Raw genomic sequence first — 18742 nt, 5'->3', positions numbered from 1 at the left:
TCGAATAAAGAATTGGCTCAGGCTGATAGGTGTCTACTTTGTAGTCCAGAGGTTGTCAGTTCAAATCTTGCCTGGTGCAGTAAAGTTTGAATTCCAAAACCTGTTGTAAACATTTAAAGGCTACAAGAGAAACCTCAGAAACTCAAGATAACTTGTATTTCAGAGGTCACAGAATCAAATCCTACAAGGTGCAGAGATTTCTGAATTCCAACATGTAATGTAAACAATTAAGGGCTACAAGAAGAAAAAGCTATTGAGCATCAGTCTGATTAGCTCAGGCTAACAGACCTCTGCCGCATAATCTAAAGATCTCAGGTTTGAATCTTACCAAATCAGTTAATTTTGTCCAACACCAAATGCAAATAGCCAAAGGCTTGAGGAAACAATAGTGCACTACCTGACTAGTTAGACAGACAGCAGCTTTGTAATTTGGAAGTCAGAAACTCGATTCTTTAAACCCTTCAGAATTATCTGCATATGTCCCAAAATATAGTCAGATCTTCATCTAAGTTACAATTATGAACAAACACGAGCTGTTGTATCTATTACAAAAAATATTGCATTGTTCTTATTGAATACATCATGCAAATGTTCACAGTCTAGCCTGGAAAAAATATATGAGCCCCAAGACTATGAGCAAAAGCTAACTGGAGTGCAATCAGTGAAACCAGATTGGAGATACATGTTATGACAAATTAACGCAGAAATCCAGGTAATTCTAAAAGGGTTCAGATAAGTTTTCTTGCCACTGGACAATGGGTTCAAAGAACTATGGCTGTAGAGACTGGGTATAAAAATCCAGGGTCATGCAGTTCTCTTCTTTGTGCAGGTTCAATTATCTGAAATCTCCTTCTCCGCCTCTAAGAAAATTACATCTACTGAATAAGTAATTGGTACTTGCAAATCAAACTGTCTGCTTTGCTTTGTCAGTCTTATACTTACTTGACAGAAAACAAATTCAAACAACTCAATCTGTTTAATTATTCATGCAAGGTCATTTTTCCCCCTCTGCTTTTTGGTATTTCATCACTGATCTCGCCGCTCCTTTCATATAACTCAGAGCAAATAAAGACTTAATTTCATATATTATCCAGGAACCGCGAGGAAGGATTATTTTCAGGCAACAGCACACAAGAACCACCCAAGAAAATCCTGCTACAAACTGCATTAATACATCCTCAAGAACATTAAATACAGTATTGTTTGTTCAGATAAGTGTAACGGTTGGGCCTCACTGGGTGCTCTGTGTAGCTGTATCTGTATGTCAAATAAACATAACTTCATCTTTTACATGTCATTAATGTCTCTGCGCAAGGGCAAGATAATAATATATAAGAGCGATCATAGGCGGTTGCCAGGCAGAATAGAGTCAGCTGACCAATTTTCTGCCGTTGTTGGCTTGCGTGTGTTGTCATTGGCTACGTCATGACCTTCTGGGAGGAGCTCAGACAGGTGGAGAAACAAGTCGGGAAACAGATTAAGGCCGGCGTCTGATCCGCTGCCTCGGTTTGTCAGAACTGTGTGAAAACTTATTTACCGAAGAAGCCTGGATGCTAAAACAAGCGTTGAAGCAGCTTTTTTGTCGAACACGAGTGAGGCTGGAGGCTGAACACACCTGCAGTGCAAAGGTAAGGCTAAGGAGCGAACTAGCTAACGGCTAGCGTTAGCATTTGCGTTAGCATGAGTTGTGGACCCGCAACCCGCAACGTGGACGGGTGAAAACTCAAGCACTCGATAGTCTGTTAAAATCTCCGTTGTAATTGTTTACAGTCACTTTGCCAACATTTTGCATCTCTTTGTCACATTGTGTTCGACCCTGCTAATTTTAACTCGGTTTATAGCGATCTATTTTGTCGTTGTGATCATTTCGTTTCTATTTGTGGTCTTATTGCATCATTGTTTTTTACTTGGTTATTCTACATCCACTTATGGTCAGCAGCTTCTTTATCTCTTTGTGGAGTACACATTCAACACAAATCTGCACTCCAGCTGAAGAACACCTCAGTTATTAACATTAGATTTTCAGGAAAAAACAACAACATTAAACCATGAACAATAGCAATACCAGTTGATAACAACGCTTTACAAACAACGTAGCAACATGCCCACAGAAAAAAACGGAACAGTACTATGTGTATGACTGATTTAATGTGAAACTACTATGACAGAACTGCTATAAGTAGTAAAGTTAGCAGCGTGTTCACTGCTGTTGTTGTGAGTAGCAGCCATCTTTGATGCTTATGTCTTGGTTGGTGGGTTTTCTCCGACTTTCCGAGTTGGAAATCAAACTTCATGGGGTGTTCCAGTTGACTAGGAGCTTAGACATTCCGACTTTTAAGTATAACTGGAACGCACCATAATTTCCTGGGATATGCTCGTTGCAGCTGGATACTGTCTTAGTTTTAATATTGCGAGATCCCGTCCCACCTCTTGTGATTAGTCATTTATTTGTTTGGACTTGATGCTTGATTGAGCACAGTTTGGTGTTAAAGGCTTGAAAACTACATTCTGACTCTGTGCCCCTCCACAGCATATGAGATGGGATGACAGTTAGAAATCATTACACCAAAATCTGAGCTTTTAAAGTCAAAATGATGCTTTCAGATCTTCTCTACACCACTTTTCTCTTTTAGGTCAGTCATGTTTTATTTGTAATTGTCAAGGCCATAGTGTTTTCACTGTCGTGCTGTTATACATTGTGTGAGTTTTAGTGGTAAAAAGTTTCCATCACTATTTTGTATTAGTTAATCAGTGTTTCAAGTGTTGTACTTGTGTTTTCCAGGTTGACTTGTTCAGCTGCTGCAGCCTGGACAGAAACACCAACATCACCTTACAGACCAACAGGTATGTGTCCAAAACATTTACCCAATCTGAAAAATATATGTTGATGAGCTGAATTATTAATGTCAGCACTCGCTTTCAGTTTTTTCTTGTAGTGTCACTGGGCAAATCCCAACTCAAACTTTGTTATTTAATGAATTTAGTACTGAATATAGTAAGAACTGATTAATCGTGTTTATTAAATAGGATAAAAGTACTACCTGTAATTGCTCAGAGCTCAAGGTGATATTTTCTTGTTTTGCTTAATCAACAGTATTTACTATTCATCATATGACAAAGAAAACTATTAAATTCTCACCCCTGAAGCCTTTGACTAGAAGGAAATATTTGGCATTCTTGGTTAAAAAAAATGTATCAGATTTGTTGTAGATGTTTTGTGGACGATTTCACAGCAACTCTCCTCACCTTCTCTCCAAACAATAGCAAACACATGAGTACCAACAAATGCACAAGCTTGGATTGTTAAAAATATGTTTTAATTTCAGTTTGATTGTACATGATCAGGAATTCTTAATTATGTGTATGTGCTAGACACACTAGACTACTCCATACAAAACAATATCAGTTCTACAAATAAAATATTGGTGTGAGTTGTTCATAAGTGTGTTAATTTTAAATGTTGGTCAGAGGGTGATTCTAAAAATATCTTTACAGTATATAACGACAGCTTTCACATAAGCTGCTAATACCTTTGTAAATTTGATTGTTATTCATTAAACAAAAACAACACAAAACAAAGACATTTTAAATATGTATTGATAAGAAGAAGGTTGAAATGTGAAATAATGATTCTGTATGTAACCGTCTATGGTCTTTTTAGACTTTTTACTGAAGTATAATAAACCACACAAGTTAAAATCCTGCATTCACACATTTCCTTAACTTTTTATTGTTGTGCAATTCACAGTACCATACACGATTGCTTTGTGATTGATAGACAAACAATTATTAATAATTTTACTTTACTAGTGTATTGATCATTTTCCTTTGTATGTTTCTCTTTGATTTCCTCCAGGTGTCCCCACTTCGTCCACAACATTGTTCAGGCTCGCCAAGATGTCGTCCACGATTAGAGACTTTGTCCATGACTCGCAAAGACCTGCACAAGAATCGGTGGTGACGGGGGTCCCCGATTTGAAGGCATCGCCTTCGATCAGATAGACATTGTCGATGATCACAGAGACCTTGTCCATAATCTCAGAGACATTGACCACGATCACAAAGACATTGTCCATGATCGCAGAGACTTTGTCCATAATCTCAGAGACATTGTCCGCGATCACAGAGACATTGTCCACGATCACAGAGATGTCGCCCACGATCACAGAGAGACTTCGTACGATGATGAAGTTCTTTGAGACCAGGACAGAGGCCTCCAGGTAATTCACAGCGTTACATCAACTGTCCAACACAGAGCACTGACATTCAATTGTCTATGGTCAGTATTCAGTATATCAGTATTTCATTTTCTGAAAAAGCCCTGTAATGTATTTTAAATGTTGTGGTTCAATTGTAAAGTTGAATATTTATCTGTGTTTTCATGGTTAAACTGTTGATGAGGAATTAGGTAGTAATGTATTGATCATTTTCCTTTGTATGTTTCTCTTTGATTTCCTCCAGGTGTCACCACTTTGTCCACGACATCATCCACGATCGCTGAGACATGGTCCATGATTGGAGAGACATTGTTGAGGATGAGGGAGACATCGTCCACGATCAGAGATGTTGTCCATGATCGCAGAGACCTTGTCAAAGACGAGAGAGGCGTTGTCCATGATCAGAGACATTGTCCCATGCTTCGTAGAGACCTTGCGATAGAATCGGCGGAGACGGGGGTCACCGATTTGACGGCACTGCCCGCGATCATGGAGACATTTGTCGATGGTCAGAGAGACAGCGTCTATGATCTCAGAGACATCGTCCACGATCACAAAGACATTGTCCATGATCGCAGAGACTTTGTCCATAATCTCAGAGACATTGTCCGCGATCACAGAGACATTGTCCACGATCACAGAGATGTCGCCCACGATCACAGAGAGACTTCGTACGATGATGAAGTTCTTTGAGACGAGGACAGAGGCCTCCAGGTAATTCACAGCGTTACATCAACTGTCCAACACAGAGCACTGACATTCAATTGTCTATGGTCAGTATTCAGTATATCAGTATTTCATTTTCTGAAAAAGCCCTGTAATGTATTTTAAATGTTGTGGTTCAATTGTAAAGTTGAATATTTATCTGTGTTTTCATGGTTAAACTGTTGATGAGGAATAGGTAGTAATGTATTGATCATTTTCCTTTGTATGTTTCTCTTTGATTTCCTCCAGGTGTCACCACTTTGTCCACGACATCATCCACGATCGCTGAGACATGGTCCATGATTGGAGAGACATTGTTGAGGATGAGGGAGACATCGTCCACGATCAGAGATGTTGTCCATGATCGCAGAGACCTTGTCAAAGACGAGAGAGGCGTTGTCCATGATCAGAGACATTGTCCCATGCTTCGTAGAGACCTTGCGATAGAATCGGCGGAGACGGGGGTCACCGATTTGACGGCACTGCCCGCGATCATGGAGACATTTGTCGATGGTCAGAGAGACAGCGTCTATGATCTCAGAGACATCGTCCACGATCACAAAGACATTGTCCATGATCGCAGAGACTTTGTCCATAATCTCAGAGACATTGTCCGCGATCACAGAGACATTGTCCACGATCACAGAGAGACTTCGTACGATGATGAAGTTCTTTGAGACCAGGACAGAGGCCTCCAGGTAATTCACAGCGTTACATCAACTGTCCAACACAGAGCACTGACATTCAATTGTCTATGGTCAGTATTCAGTATATCAGTATTTCATTTTCTGAAAAAGCCCTGTAATGTATTTTAAATGTTGTGGTTCAATTGTAAAGTTGAATATTTATCTGTGTTTTCATGGTTAAACTGTTGATGAGGAATAGGTAGTAATGTATTGATCATTTTCCTTTGTATGTTTCTCTTTGATTTCCTCCAGGTGTCACCACTTTGTCCACGACATCATCCACGATCGCTGAGACATGGTCCATGATTGGAGAGACATTGTTGAGGATGAGGGAGACATCGTCCACGATCAGAGATGTTGTCCATGATCGCAGAGACCTTGTCAAAGACGAGAGAGGCGTTGTCCATGATCAGAGACATTGTCCCATGCTTCGTAGAGACCTTGCGATAGAATCGGCGGAGACGGGGGTCACCGATTTGACGGCACTGCCCGCGATCATGGAGACATTTGTCGATGGTCAGAGAGACAGCGTCTATGATCTCAGAGACATCGTCCACGATCACAAAGACATTGTCCATGATCGCAGAGACTTTGTCCATAATCTCAGAGACATTGTCCGCGATCACAGAGACATTGTCCACGATCACAGAGATGTCGCCCACGATCACAGAGAGACTTCGTACGATGATGAAGTTCTTTGAGACGAGGACAGAGGCCTCCAGGTAATTCACAGCGTTACATCAACTGTCCAACACAGAGCACTGACATTCAATTGTCTATGGTCAGTATTCAGTATATCAGTATTTCATTTTCTGAAAAAGCCCTGTAATGTATTTTAAATGTTGTGGTTCAATTGTAAAGTTGAATATTTATCTGTGTTTTCATGGTTAAACTGTTGATGAGGAATAGGTAGTAATGTATTGATCATTTTCCTTTGTATGTTTCTCTTTGATTTCCTCCAGGTGTCACCACTTTGTCCACGACATCATCCACGATCGCTGAGACATGGTCCATGATTGGAGAGACATTGTTGAGGATGAGGGAGACATCGTCCACGATCAGAGATGTTGTCCATGATCGCAGAGACCTTGTCAAAGACGAGAGAGGCGTTGTCCATGATCAGAGACATTGTCCCATGCTTCGTAGAGACCTTGCGATAGAATCGGCGGAGACGGGGGTCACCGATTTGACGGCACTGCCCGCGATCATGGAGACATTTGTCGATGGTCAGAGAGACAGCGTCTATGATCTCAGAGACATCGTCCACGATCACAAAGACATTGTCCATGATCGCAGAGACTTTGTCCATAATCTCAGAGACATTGTCCGCGATCACAGAGACATTGTCCACGATCACAGAGAGACTTCGTACGATGATGAAGTTCTTTGAGACCAGGACAGAGGCCTCCAGGTAATTCACAAAAAGCTTTACATCAACTGTCCAACACAGAGCACTGACATTGTTCATGTTCAGTATTCAGTATATCAAAAAAGTTATAATAGAAGTAATCTGCAGTATAAAAATAAGGTATAAGTAATCTATATTTAATAGAAGTAATGTAAAAGTAATTGGCAATATCAGAAGTAAGATGTAATAGTCAAAGTAATGTGTTAATAGATGTAGTTTACAGCAGTAAACTATCTGTAAATTTAGAAGTAATAAGTAATTAGAAAAGTAATATGTAATGGCAAAAGTAATCTAAGTGTCATAGTGTAGTAAGGCATCAAAAATGTATAATAAGGCATCAAAAATGGTGAAAAAATGTCATAATACAGTAAGGTCTTAAAAATCATGAAAAAAAGTCATAGTATAGTATGGCGTCAAAAAATCATAAATAAAATCATAGTATAGTATGGCATCAAAAACGTAAAAAAAGTCATAGTAAGTAGTCAAAAATCATGAAAAAAAGTCATAGTATAGTATGGCGTCAAAAATCATGAAAAAAAGTCATAGTATAGTATGCGTCAAAAATCATGAAAAAAAGTCATAGTATAGTATGGCGTCAAAAATCATGAAAAAAAGTCATAGTATAGTATGGCGTCAAAAACGGTCATGAAAAAAAGTCATAGTATAGTATGGTCGTCAAAAATCATGAAAAAAAGTCATAGTATAGTATGGTCAGTCAAAAAAATCATAGTATGTCAAAATAAAAAAGTCATAGTATAGTATGTCGTCAAAAATCATGAAAAAAAGTCATAGTATAGTATGTCGTCAAAAATCATGAAAAAAAGTCATAGTATAGTATGGCGTCAAAAATCATGAAAAAAAGTCATAGTATAGTATGTCACCAAAATCATGAAAAAAAGTCATAGTATAGTATGTCGTCAAAAATCATGAAAAAAAGTCATAGTATTAGTTATGGCGTCAAAAATCATGAAAAAAAGTCATAGTATAGTATAGTATGTCGTCAAAAATCATGAAAAAAAGTCATAGTATAGTATGGCGTCAAAAATCAAAAAAAGTCATAGTATAGTATGGTCAAAAAAATCATGAAAAAAAAGTCATAGTATAGTATGTCGTCAAAAATCATGAAAAAAAGTCATAGTTTAGTATGGCGTCAAAAATCATGAAAAAAAGTCATAGTATAGTATGGTCATCCAAAAATCATGAGAAAAAGTCAGTAATGTAAGGCATCGAAAACTAACATAGTGTAGTGACATAAAAAAATAGAAAAACAAAGTATTTAGTGTTCAAAAGCATTTATTTGAGTAAGGATTTGTTAGTGCCATAGGCATACTACAAAAGGCATGATACAAATGACACTGATTGGATTTGAGTACTAATATTGAACTGTTCAAAACAGGAAAATACTATACTGAAATGACAAACGCAAAATCTCATGTAATCCACAATGGTAAGATAGTTGTTTTAATATAGTTTCTTTGTTTTAAGCAGCAAAAAACATCAAATGATGATGTCATGAAAAGTAAAAAAATGTATAAACTTAGCATTAGTGAAGTAATTTCAGTAGAATATATTCTGAAGAGAAGCATAAGGAAAAGTAAAACATACTGAGTGAGTTGTAAAATCATTGTCATTACATATCAAAGATGAAAAAGGAAAGAAAAAATAAATTTACTCATCAGTTTGTGTGATTAACGCATTCTTGTCTCTGCAGGAGGAGAGGACGACCTGAAGTGGATGAAGGAAAACAAGTGTTACAAAGCTGTTGACATAAATAATTGTATCAGAAGGAGTGCTTAATACATATGTTCGTATTTCAAAAATGTGCTCATAACTCCATTAACTCTAACAAGTGTTTTTTTGTGGTCAAATGTTTGTCATTATCCTTGCTATCTTTTCTGGTTTGAAATTGATGTTATACAAATCATTTTATTGCATTTTAGTTAAGGAAAATGTCACAATTATCATGTTTTTATTTTAAAGGCTTTATACTTGGTTTTCATACTTACTGTTAAGACAATTTTGTAAAGCTTTTAAATGTATTTTTAAATCTATATAAAATGTATTCTTTTCTAATGTTTTCTGTTTTGTTTTCTTATATATACACTAATTAAAACTGATAAGTTACAACAGCTCAGATAATGACAAAGACTAACACTGACCTTCTGGAAATGTCTTCACATCTGTCTCTTCTCTCTGTGATTTAATGGTTCAAGTTTGAATCCTGTGAAGAACAACACAACAAACATTAATATAAAGATCTGACTTTTAACAAATCAAAATAAAAGCAGTTTGTCAACACTGAACTTTAAACTGTCAAGAGATATACAAGTAAAATACACAAAGTTACCAGAGTGTGGACTAACTGGTTCTGGAGTAATCAGAACTAGTCCAAGACTTAAATTGCCTACAATTGGCTGTGGCTGGAAATGTTTGTTTCTCCAAACTCACTTAAAATTTGAAGTAAATTTTGTTGACACAAGCCAACACAAAGCAACATGACAGACTTTCTAGTGTGAACTATGTAAACAAACTTTAACAGTTAAGTCTTTTTGTGACAAACTATTCATATCTTCATAGTGAAGATATACAATTTCATGTCAGTGCTCTGTGTTGACAGTTGATGTAAAGCTTGTGAATTACCTCTGTGAGGCATCCGTCCTGGTCTCAAAGAACTTCCTCATTGTATGAAAACTCTCTGCAATCATGGGTGAAGTGGTGACACCTGGAGGAAATACAAAGAGAAACATACAAAGGAAAATGATCAATACACTATGACCTATTCCTCATTAATAGTTTAACCCCCAAACACACATATATATTAAACATTACAGAAGTGTCTCAGAAAATGGGCTGTTTACTGTCACATATAAACACAAGAAAAATCACATCTTTAGGAATCAATAACAATAAATATTTGGGAAAAATGAACTAAACCTTGAATATTAAATTTCTATATTAATTGTCTACTAATCACTGACTGTATATTACACGTATATAACTGTGAACTGCATAATAAAATGTTTCACTTAAGTTTCTGAAAGCAGCATTTTAACTTATTTTTAGTTATACTTCAGTCCACAGGCAAAAAAACTGACAACTAGGGCTGCATGATATTAGGAAAACATGCGACATCACTGTTAAATACTGCGATAACGATATGACTTGCAAATACTTCAGTATTTGAATTGAACAGTGAGTAGACTTTGCTGACACTGAAAAAATAAAATCCATTACAGGGGATGTCTTTAAGTTATATCCTTTCAAGATCATTGGCCCAGGAACATTACTTTTAATTTGGCAAATAACAGTAAAAAAATACACTCTTAATGAAGAAAATGGTTCTTTTGCTGCTCTCTGCTTTTTCACGCACAATTCTCATGGGGGTCACAGCCTTTGCAACACTCTGCCATCTGACCCTTGAAGAGTGGAGAATCCCAACAATAAACAAATGCTATGAGAACTATTATTATTTTCTCCTTCTGCCCACCATTGTCAGCAGACACTATGTTTAGCCAGCCCAGCATTGTGCTTGTGCTACCATAACTACAATAGCAGATCTCCTGATTGACATACACTTCAGAAAAGATAACATGTCATTCCTACACTGTGTGAGCATTTTTCTGTGACACCTCGCTACCTAAACAACACATTAGCCGTCTAAATGTAGACTATTGTATGGCTGTTGAACACATATGTCTGGTGAAAGTAGTTGTTCCAGATGGCTGGTATTCCTGAATATGAACGGACATGTTGACTGTCAGGTAGTGAGCAGATTACGCTTGACTTTTTTCTAACTATTCATACACTTCTACCTCAGTGTATAGTATCTACACAGGGTGTGGGCGTCTAGGGCAGAACGGCTCCATCTGATTGGCCAAACATATTGTAGTAGAGTGTGAGTGCAGAGCACATGGAAATATACCATTTAAACTGCAGTTCAAGCAGTCTCTGCGATATGCATATCGCTCACATTGATTAAATTTTCGATATATCGTGCACCCCTACTGTCAACTATTTTGAGTTTTAGAAAATTATTGTAACTATTACTATTTTCAATTTATAGACACAATCATTGTTATATTTAATAGTAAACACATTAAGTACCAAGGATTTAAACAGTAACACTGCTACTAATATTATAATTCAGCTCATCAACACATTGTTTTTCAGACTGGGTAAATCTTTAGGACACATACCTGTTTAGTTTTTAAGGTGAGAACTGGTGTTTCTGTCCAGGCTGCAGCAGCAGTACCAGCAAACCTGGAAAACACAAGTACAACACTTGAGAAACAAATAACCTCATTAATAAAGAACAATTCACCTCCCAAACTTGAACAGTGTAGAAGAATACAACACTGAAAACTGAACACAATAACCTTGACAATCACACTTTTTGAGGTGAATAAATTAATTGTTACTAGAATATCACATCACTAATCACAGCGAGAAAAGCAATTTTTAAAATAGTTTTTATAATAATTTCTGACAGTAATCTCAGCTCATACATTGTGACCCAGAGTTAAAATCAAGTTTTCAAGCTTATGTTTAACGCAAAACTGAGTTCAATAAAGTCTGATGTCAATGAAGTTACCACAAATACATTTCTAATAAATAATATACACAACAAGGGATCAACTGGTGGCAATGGACAGATTACAAAGTTACAAATACACACAAAACGTTGAAGATGCAAAAAAATTGAATTGCAAAATGATCACAATGAAATGCTTAACTGCCACACTGAAACACAAAATGGCCACGAAGAAATGTTGAATGGGCTGGACCAGAAAACTACAGACAAAATATGACGCAAAACGATGCAATACCACCACAAATATTCAAAATATTCACCACAAATGATCACATCTACTTGATAATTCGCCATAAAGTGGTTTAAAATGACCGAGCTGGAGCACAAAAGTTCAAAGAAGCAGTAAAGTGTCTGCAAAGTAATTGTAAAGACATGCAAACGGACCTGTAAACAGACACACACTACTAAACAGTTACCACCCTCCACAATTCATGTCAGGGACGCCTCAGTCACAGAAATACAAACACAGTCTTACCCACGCGATATAAACGACCGAGAACGGAATGTAACGAAATCTTTACAAGGTAATACTAATGCTAACGCTAACGCTAACGCTCTCCGATCATGCTAATGCTAACGCTAACGTTCTCCGATCATGCTAACGCTAGCCGCTAACTGTTTGCCTTACCTTCGCGCCGCAGATGTATTCAGCGTACAGTCTCACTGGTGTTCGACAAAAAAGCAGCCACAGAGTTTGTTTTTGCATTCAGACCTCTTCGTTAACGCCAAAAGCAGCTTCAGAGTTTGTTTTAGCATCCAGACATCTTCGGTAACGACGTTTCCTCAGCGTACTAACAAACAGAGGCAATGTTTTGAACGTGGTTTAAATGTTTTCAGACTTCCTCACTCCGCCTCCCAGCGCTCCTCCCCGAAGGTCATAGCCAATGACGAGTCACGCCGTCTCCAATGACGACTTACGTCAGCTAACGTTGGCAGAAAAACGCCGGCCCATTCTACCGTAAAGACGGAGAGAAGGTGGAAGCCTTTATGGGGCGTTAACTTGACGTAATGCATGCTGGGTTTAAAACAACGCATGCCAACATTATAGTTTTAATTTCCAGATGGAAGCTGTTCATCAGTTTGTTTCAAAACTTTGTTACTGTAGAGGAAGTAAAGCCCTTATAGATAAAATTTTCATCCTTCATATTTCACCTCTTTTTGCTCTCCTGGCAATGTAGTGGCCCATGTTGTTTTTATGGTATGTGGGTCTTAATGAAACAGAAATTTTAAAAGAACTGATCTTTTCTAACTTTTCCCCCACACACCTAAATACATCGCCCTGAATTTTTTAATTCTTTTATTTTTCTTCGCCATGCTTTTCTGGCCTGAAATGTTTAGAACAACATATCTTTGGTTGAGTAAACAATGTGTGTATAGGTTTTACAAAACAGTCTGATATGTTGAGAGGAACAATCATATTTTTAAATTGAAAAAGTACAGAACAGCTGTGCAGGTTTTCCACAATGACATCAATATATTTGATGAATTGTGAGAACAACTGTAAAAAGCAGAATGCCCTCACTCAGTCACTCTGTGGGAAGTGTGTCCGACTTGACTGCAGCCGTTTCCCAGCAGTCAGTGGCAGTTCACGTTTGACTATCAAGTCAGGCACAGTCACTCGCAGTTGATCTCGAACGCAACTTTTGACATACTATAAGATCTACCTTACAGCCATGCACCAGACACATCATCATCAACACTTGACTATCATTTCACACTGGTCAGACAAAACAAGTAAAACAGGAAACTGATGAGCATTTTTCACAAATCCTCATGTTTGATAAGCTGAAACTGGCTAAGTTTGGGTGTTTTCTAGTTGTGTTAATAAATTACTCACATAATCACTGCTGTAGTCTTTTGGCTGGTAAACTGATGAGTGAGGTGAATCCATTGCCAGCAGGGAATATCACCTAAAATGAGAAAAGACTAATGTATGTAAGTTAAATGTGATTCAGGAATACTGAATTAAAATGAACATTAATTCAAAATAAAAGTCTGAGCCAAAGCATTCAGATTACAGATAAAATTCACAGTTCTGACTTCAGTAGCTAAATATGAGCATGACACAGACACCAAACTCCTTAATGAGCTGTAGTAGATAACTAATCATCGACTTGTATTTTTAAACGTACATTGCCAGCCTGGAAGCGAGTATCTAAGTATCTAACCCACTTGCAGTTCAGCTGAGCTCAAAGCTTCAGTTGTGACTCGTTCCCTACAGAAATCAGTCCTGACCCTCCGTACTGGAGCCCACATCCTCCTCGCAGCAGAGTGCAGAAGTGTGGGGAAAAATATTCTGACACCCCATTTGTCTTGAGAGTGGGGGGAACCGTGATACACAGAAGAGAAGCATGCATGATTGCTTTATCAATATAAAGTGAACGTGATGAAACTTGTGTTGATGGTTCATCAATTCGGCACACTAGGAGAGGAGCAGGGACGTCTGCCGGTGATGAATGAGCTGTTTGGGCGCTACTGTACACAGCAACAAATCCCAGGCTTTCACAGCAGCCCAACTTATAGGCCTCTGCTTCACTGATGCAGTTACAGTAAAGGCCACATGGTGTCAGCAGAGCACCAGAGGAAACCAGCCACATCAGCCACTCCCTGACTGAGAGACCTACACAGTGTAGAGTGGATGTTTGGTCAGCACTGGCAGACCAGAATCACACTTGTTTTTCATGTCAAGTACACTACGTTCAGACACATACTAGAGATCCAGAGCTGAAGGAACATGTACTGTTCTATTAGCTAATCTCATCATTTATAACTTTATCACTGTTCAGATTTCTAACATGAGATTTCTACAGACATAATAGCAGCTAAAACATCCTGTTTCCTCATTCACACTATGAAATCTCACTTCCTATAAGCATATGAACTTCTGTAATTGCTAATATATTATATCTAACTCAGTTAATCCTTCATGTTACAAACAAATTGTCAAATATTGCAAAATGCAATCAAACCATTCAACCATTCATGTAGGTAACACTTCACGATGCAGGTGAACAAATCAAACAGCCAAGTAAGGAGCAAACTGCTGGTTAATACAAAGAGATGAATTAAAGGAAGATAACAACAACGATGACCTACCACTCTGTTGGGCATTAAATATTAATGATAGTGTTTTGGAATGAAGTGCTAAAAATCATAAGTAGGTGTTTAATTGGGGTGTCCACATACTCCACATAATGTCTAAAAGGTACAGTAAGGAGTATCCAAATACTTTTGATTGATAATATAGCATAGAGCTATAAGGTAAGATCCTAGCCAACATACTGAGGATGGGGAAACCTTAATGCTACGGGATACGATTAAATAATTCACAATAGTGCACTTCTAGCTATGTGCCAACAGTTTTCCCTCATTGTATTGCTGAGTTAAGGACCTGGTTCCATAAAAAATGCTTTTATGTGTTTGTGTTTGTGTGTTTAAGCACTTGACAGGTCTGCACAGAGCCCTGACCTTATCCATCACTATTAGCATGAACTGGAATACCAAAAACACATCACCAGACATCGGTGTCTGACTTCACTTCCACTCTTGTGGCTGAATGGGAGCTGAATTCATACAACCAGCCCCCAAAATCTTACGGAAAGCCCCTTCCTGAAAAGACTGTTACAGCAGCAGGTTAATGCCCATGGTTTTGGAACGAGATGTGTGTTACATTGAGGTGTAATGTTTAGGTGTCCACATACTTTTGTCAGTATTATACAGCTGAAACTATGGTGACACCACAGATAATATTATTCAAAAATCACACATGGGTGTAATGGTTGTTTATCATAACATTAGGTTTGCAGTGTTACATGGCCAAAAGTATGTGGATGGCAGCTAAGAAAATTTATTTTTTAACTATTGACTGCTTCCAAAACCAAGACATTAGATAGATAACTGTTCACTCTGTAACAAACACTCTCACTGTGATCTGCTTTGAGAACAGTACATTTAAAACTGCATTCAGCTGCTACTTTGTCCCATATTCTCTTCCTACTTTCCACTTCTCTGCTTCCTGTCTTTCCTCACAGGAGTATTGCAGGTTGGGGACACGTTGTGGATATTTATGGCCCCAAACGGTGCTGCAGTGTTGTAATTGGCCCCACAATGAGGCTAATGCTCGGAAAGACGAGCCGCGCAGGAGCAGAGAAGTGATGCAATGCCCTGGCAGGAGATGGCAGATCCTCTCCTTAATGAATGCTGGTAGAGAAGGTAATGAATAGACAGAGGGTTTAAAGGCACATATAGTGAGTGTGTATCAATGGGGCTTTTACCTGTCCTGCTACTGCACTTCATCTCTCCCTCCTCAGACTACCACTCCTCTCTGCCAAAATCAGCCTCTCTCCTTTCTTTATCCCCATCACTCAACACCCTCTCCCTCTCTCGTTTGGATCCCATTCCATTGCAGTGTAATGGGTTTATTAGTGTGGTTAATGCACTGTGACCTACTGGGGCTTGCCATCTACCTTTTTCATGTGCAAAAAAAAAAAAGGTGAAATGTTTTTAAAAGGGAAGCAGTACAGGAGTGAGGAATGAAAGGGCAGCGACAAAAAGGAGAGAGACCATTTTAGAAATAAAATCTTAACCAAGGAGTGAAGTAATTGAAGAAATGGTAATAAAGAAACTGAAAAATCACCTTGCCTGTTTTAGACAGGGACAAAACAGAAGCTGTGAGTGCTGGAACGCCGATACAGATGTGCGCATTCACAGCCATTATAATAAGCAGCAGCAGAGAGATGTCCTAAACAGCCTGGGCTAGTCTGTGTTGATAGCTGCCATGTTTACCCAGACTGGGACAGACAAAGTCAGCTTTGGCACCAACTGTGCTCAGCGCAAATGAATGTTTCTGCTCCAAAACTCTGCCAGGGAGACCTGCAGCCAGTTCAAGGTATAATGAAGCCATTTCAGGCGGGACCGTGGTGTTCCTGCGTCTGCAAGAGCTGAGCCAAAACAGAGGTTTACAGAGAAGAGGCTTTACCTGAGAGGGTGTCAGGGTTTGAGCAATAAGAGCCATCAGAGCACATCTCTGAGGCTTGATTGAGGTGGTTTAACCGGTGAAACATACTGTATCATGTGTGTCATAAAGATCAGCTTGTAACTGTATTTTTGATTAACAATGAAAAAAGTCATTTGAAAAAGTAATTTAGCTGCTGTAAGCTGAGGTAAAGGGAAAGCAAATATTTACAGTATATTCGCCAGCTGGCCAGAAACATGACTCATAATAAGGAAAGGAATGATGTTTGATGCTGAACTTGCAACGAGTGAACAGCTGTTAATGCTTTGGCTATGTAGCAACAGCAAAAACTTACATACAGCATGTTTAATGCAAGTTTACAGTTTGTTGGGCTGCTCCCAAGTGGCCAAAAAAATGACTTACTACAGGTTCAAAAGTGAAAATATTTAAAATGGATGAAGGACAAGAGAAACATACAAGACAAATTTAAAAATGAAATAGTATAAGAGTATACCAGTGCTGGTACCACATACCCATTTACCCATCTTGTACTCATAACTTTACAAGACACTACAAAAGTCTCTACTCAGTCCAGTGACAAAAAGTAATCTTCTGATCAAATGACATACTTTTATCAGGGCGGCACACACACCATTCAGTACGAAGCGCACACACAGAAGAGTGGGAACTCCTGAAAAAAATACTCAGCTTGGATTTCATCTTCAGTTTCTTGCAAAGGTAGGCTTGATTAAAATCCTTTCTAAAAAAGAAAACTGTTACTTAAGAGCTGCACGCATCTTTATTAAACAATTATGAGTTTAATTTGTCTGCCCTACAGCAGCTAGCATTGATCAAAGGCCTCATTAATATAGATGAACAAATCATAAAACTGTTTGTCGGGACTGGAGTCATCTGAATATCTTTGAATGACACCGCTGATTGATTTGATGTGATTAAACAGAGCTTAATCAGATTTACATAGGTGATCACAGCAATCACATCAGCAGAACGTTAGTCCTGCACACCTATCAGCTGACACGAATGAGCAGCGCTGACTTCATCTTGCGGGATAACCCTTGTGAGCCCTGCTGCTTTCTCCCGTTATTCCTAATTTACCACCTGCATGCGACTTAGTTTAAGCTCTAAAGCAGCCTGATTTATACAGCGTTCAAGCTCCTGAAGCACTTGTAAGGACAGAGGTGGGGCAGTTTTATCCAAAGAACGTTTCGGGATCATGAATGTGTCCATATTTAATGTGAATTAAATCTCTAACCCTATGCTCTGCCTGTCGACTGCAAAATATAACCAAGCATCCACTGGTTAGACACTGGAGAATTCTACATTAATTGACTGGGAGTAGTGAATCCCCAGGAGCGCCTACAATGAGATAAAATATTTAAAGATTAGGGCAAAAAATAAAAACCCAATTACATATCATTGCAGTTGGATGAAAACAACTCAACACTTATTTTTATGTTTTAACTTCATTTGAAGGTAAAATATTCAGTCTATGAAACTTCTATCAGAAAGGGCGGGTCAGATAATTCAGAAAAAGCTGAGTCCTAATTGACGTGTTTTTGTCTGGCACCCAAAATTATGTTTGATAGTTACTGTCAAGCTTCATGAGTGACACCAATGTTACAGAAAGAAGTCTCAACCAAGTATCAAAAACCATCTATTAGCTAGGGAGTAGGGGGTATTCTAATAGGTGTCAGTTACTTTTCTGAGGCAATTACCTTGTTGTTAGTGTCAACATTGTGTCAGAGGACATGATGAAGTCCAAACGGAGTCAGTGCTGAGCCATGTTGAGGTCTAACAGATGTGACACGCCACTGACTGACAGACTGCTGCACCTATTAGATTAACAAAGACACCTCTGCTTAGACAGACAGTCATGGCTTTGAAAAAATGCCAGTGGATGCTCAGCAGCCTTAAAGGAGTTTTATTCTTCACTATAGGCTGACTTATAGTTGGTGCAACAAATCAGCAGCATTAGATGTGATTATAGGAAACGTTAAACATTGCTTGTACACTGTGCAGGCTAATGAAGGGCATGGAAATGTATTTTACATGATGATGTGTCCTCAGCTTAAAATACAGAAACATTAAGGAATTACTGGGTTTATCCTCCTCTCTGTCTACAGCTACAGCATGTCTATGTGAAGATGAATAAACTACAGC

The 18742-nt window shown here is 38.4% G+C and overlaps 2 long non-coding RNA genes across 2 annotated transcripts in view; one reads left to right on the top strand and one right to left on the bottom strand.

Annotated features, from left to right (window-relative positions):
• The first annotated feature begins 1448 nt into the window (after positions 1 to 1448).
• LOC127143245 (uncharacterized) lies at positions 1449 to 5159 on the top strand. Its single transcript, XR_007814536.1, has 4 exons — positions 1449 to 1628; positions 2783 to 2844; positions 3857 to 4220; positions 4462 to 5159. It is a non-coding gene; the product is annotated as an uncharacterized LOC127143245 (long non-coding RNA).
• Positions 5160 to 8301: 3142 nt separating this feature from the next.
• Positions 8302 to 18742, bottom strand: part of LOC127143248 (uncharacterized) — a 49785-nt gene continuing 39344 nt past the window's right edge. The window contains exons 2-6 of the long non-coding RNA XR_007814538.1: positions 13445 to 13517; positions 11213 to 11276; positions 9657 to 9738; positions 9176 to 9237; positions 8302 to 8741 (exon numbers count right to left, since the gene is read on the bottom strand). This is a non-coding gene — a long non-coding RNA (uncharacterized LOC127143248). The remainder of the gene's footprint in view (positions 8742 to 9175; positions 9238 to 9656; positions 9739 to 11212; positions 11277 to 13444; positions 13518 to 18742) is intronic.

Source organism: Lates calcarifer, linkage group LG14 (assembly GCF_001640805.2).
Source record: "Lates calcarifer isolate ASB-BC8 linkage group LG14, TLL_Latcal_v3, whole genome shotgun sequence".
Lineage (NCBI taxonomy): Eukaryota > Metazoa > Chordata > Actinopteri > Centropomidae > Lates > Lates calcarifer.
The sequence above is the reverse complement of the archived record's forward strand: the minus strand, read 5'-3'. Positions and strand labels throughout refer to the sequence as shown.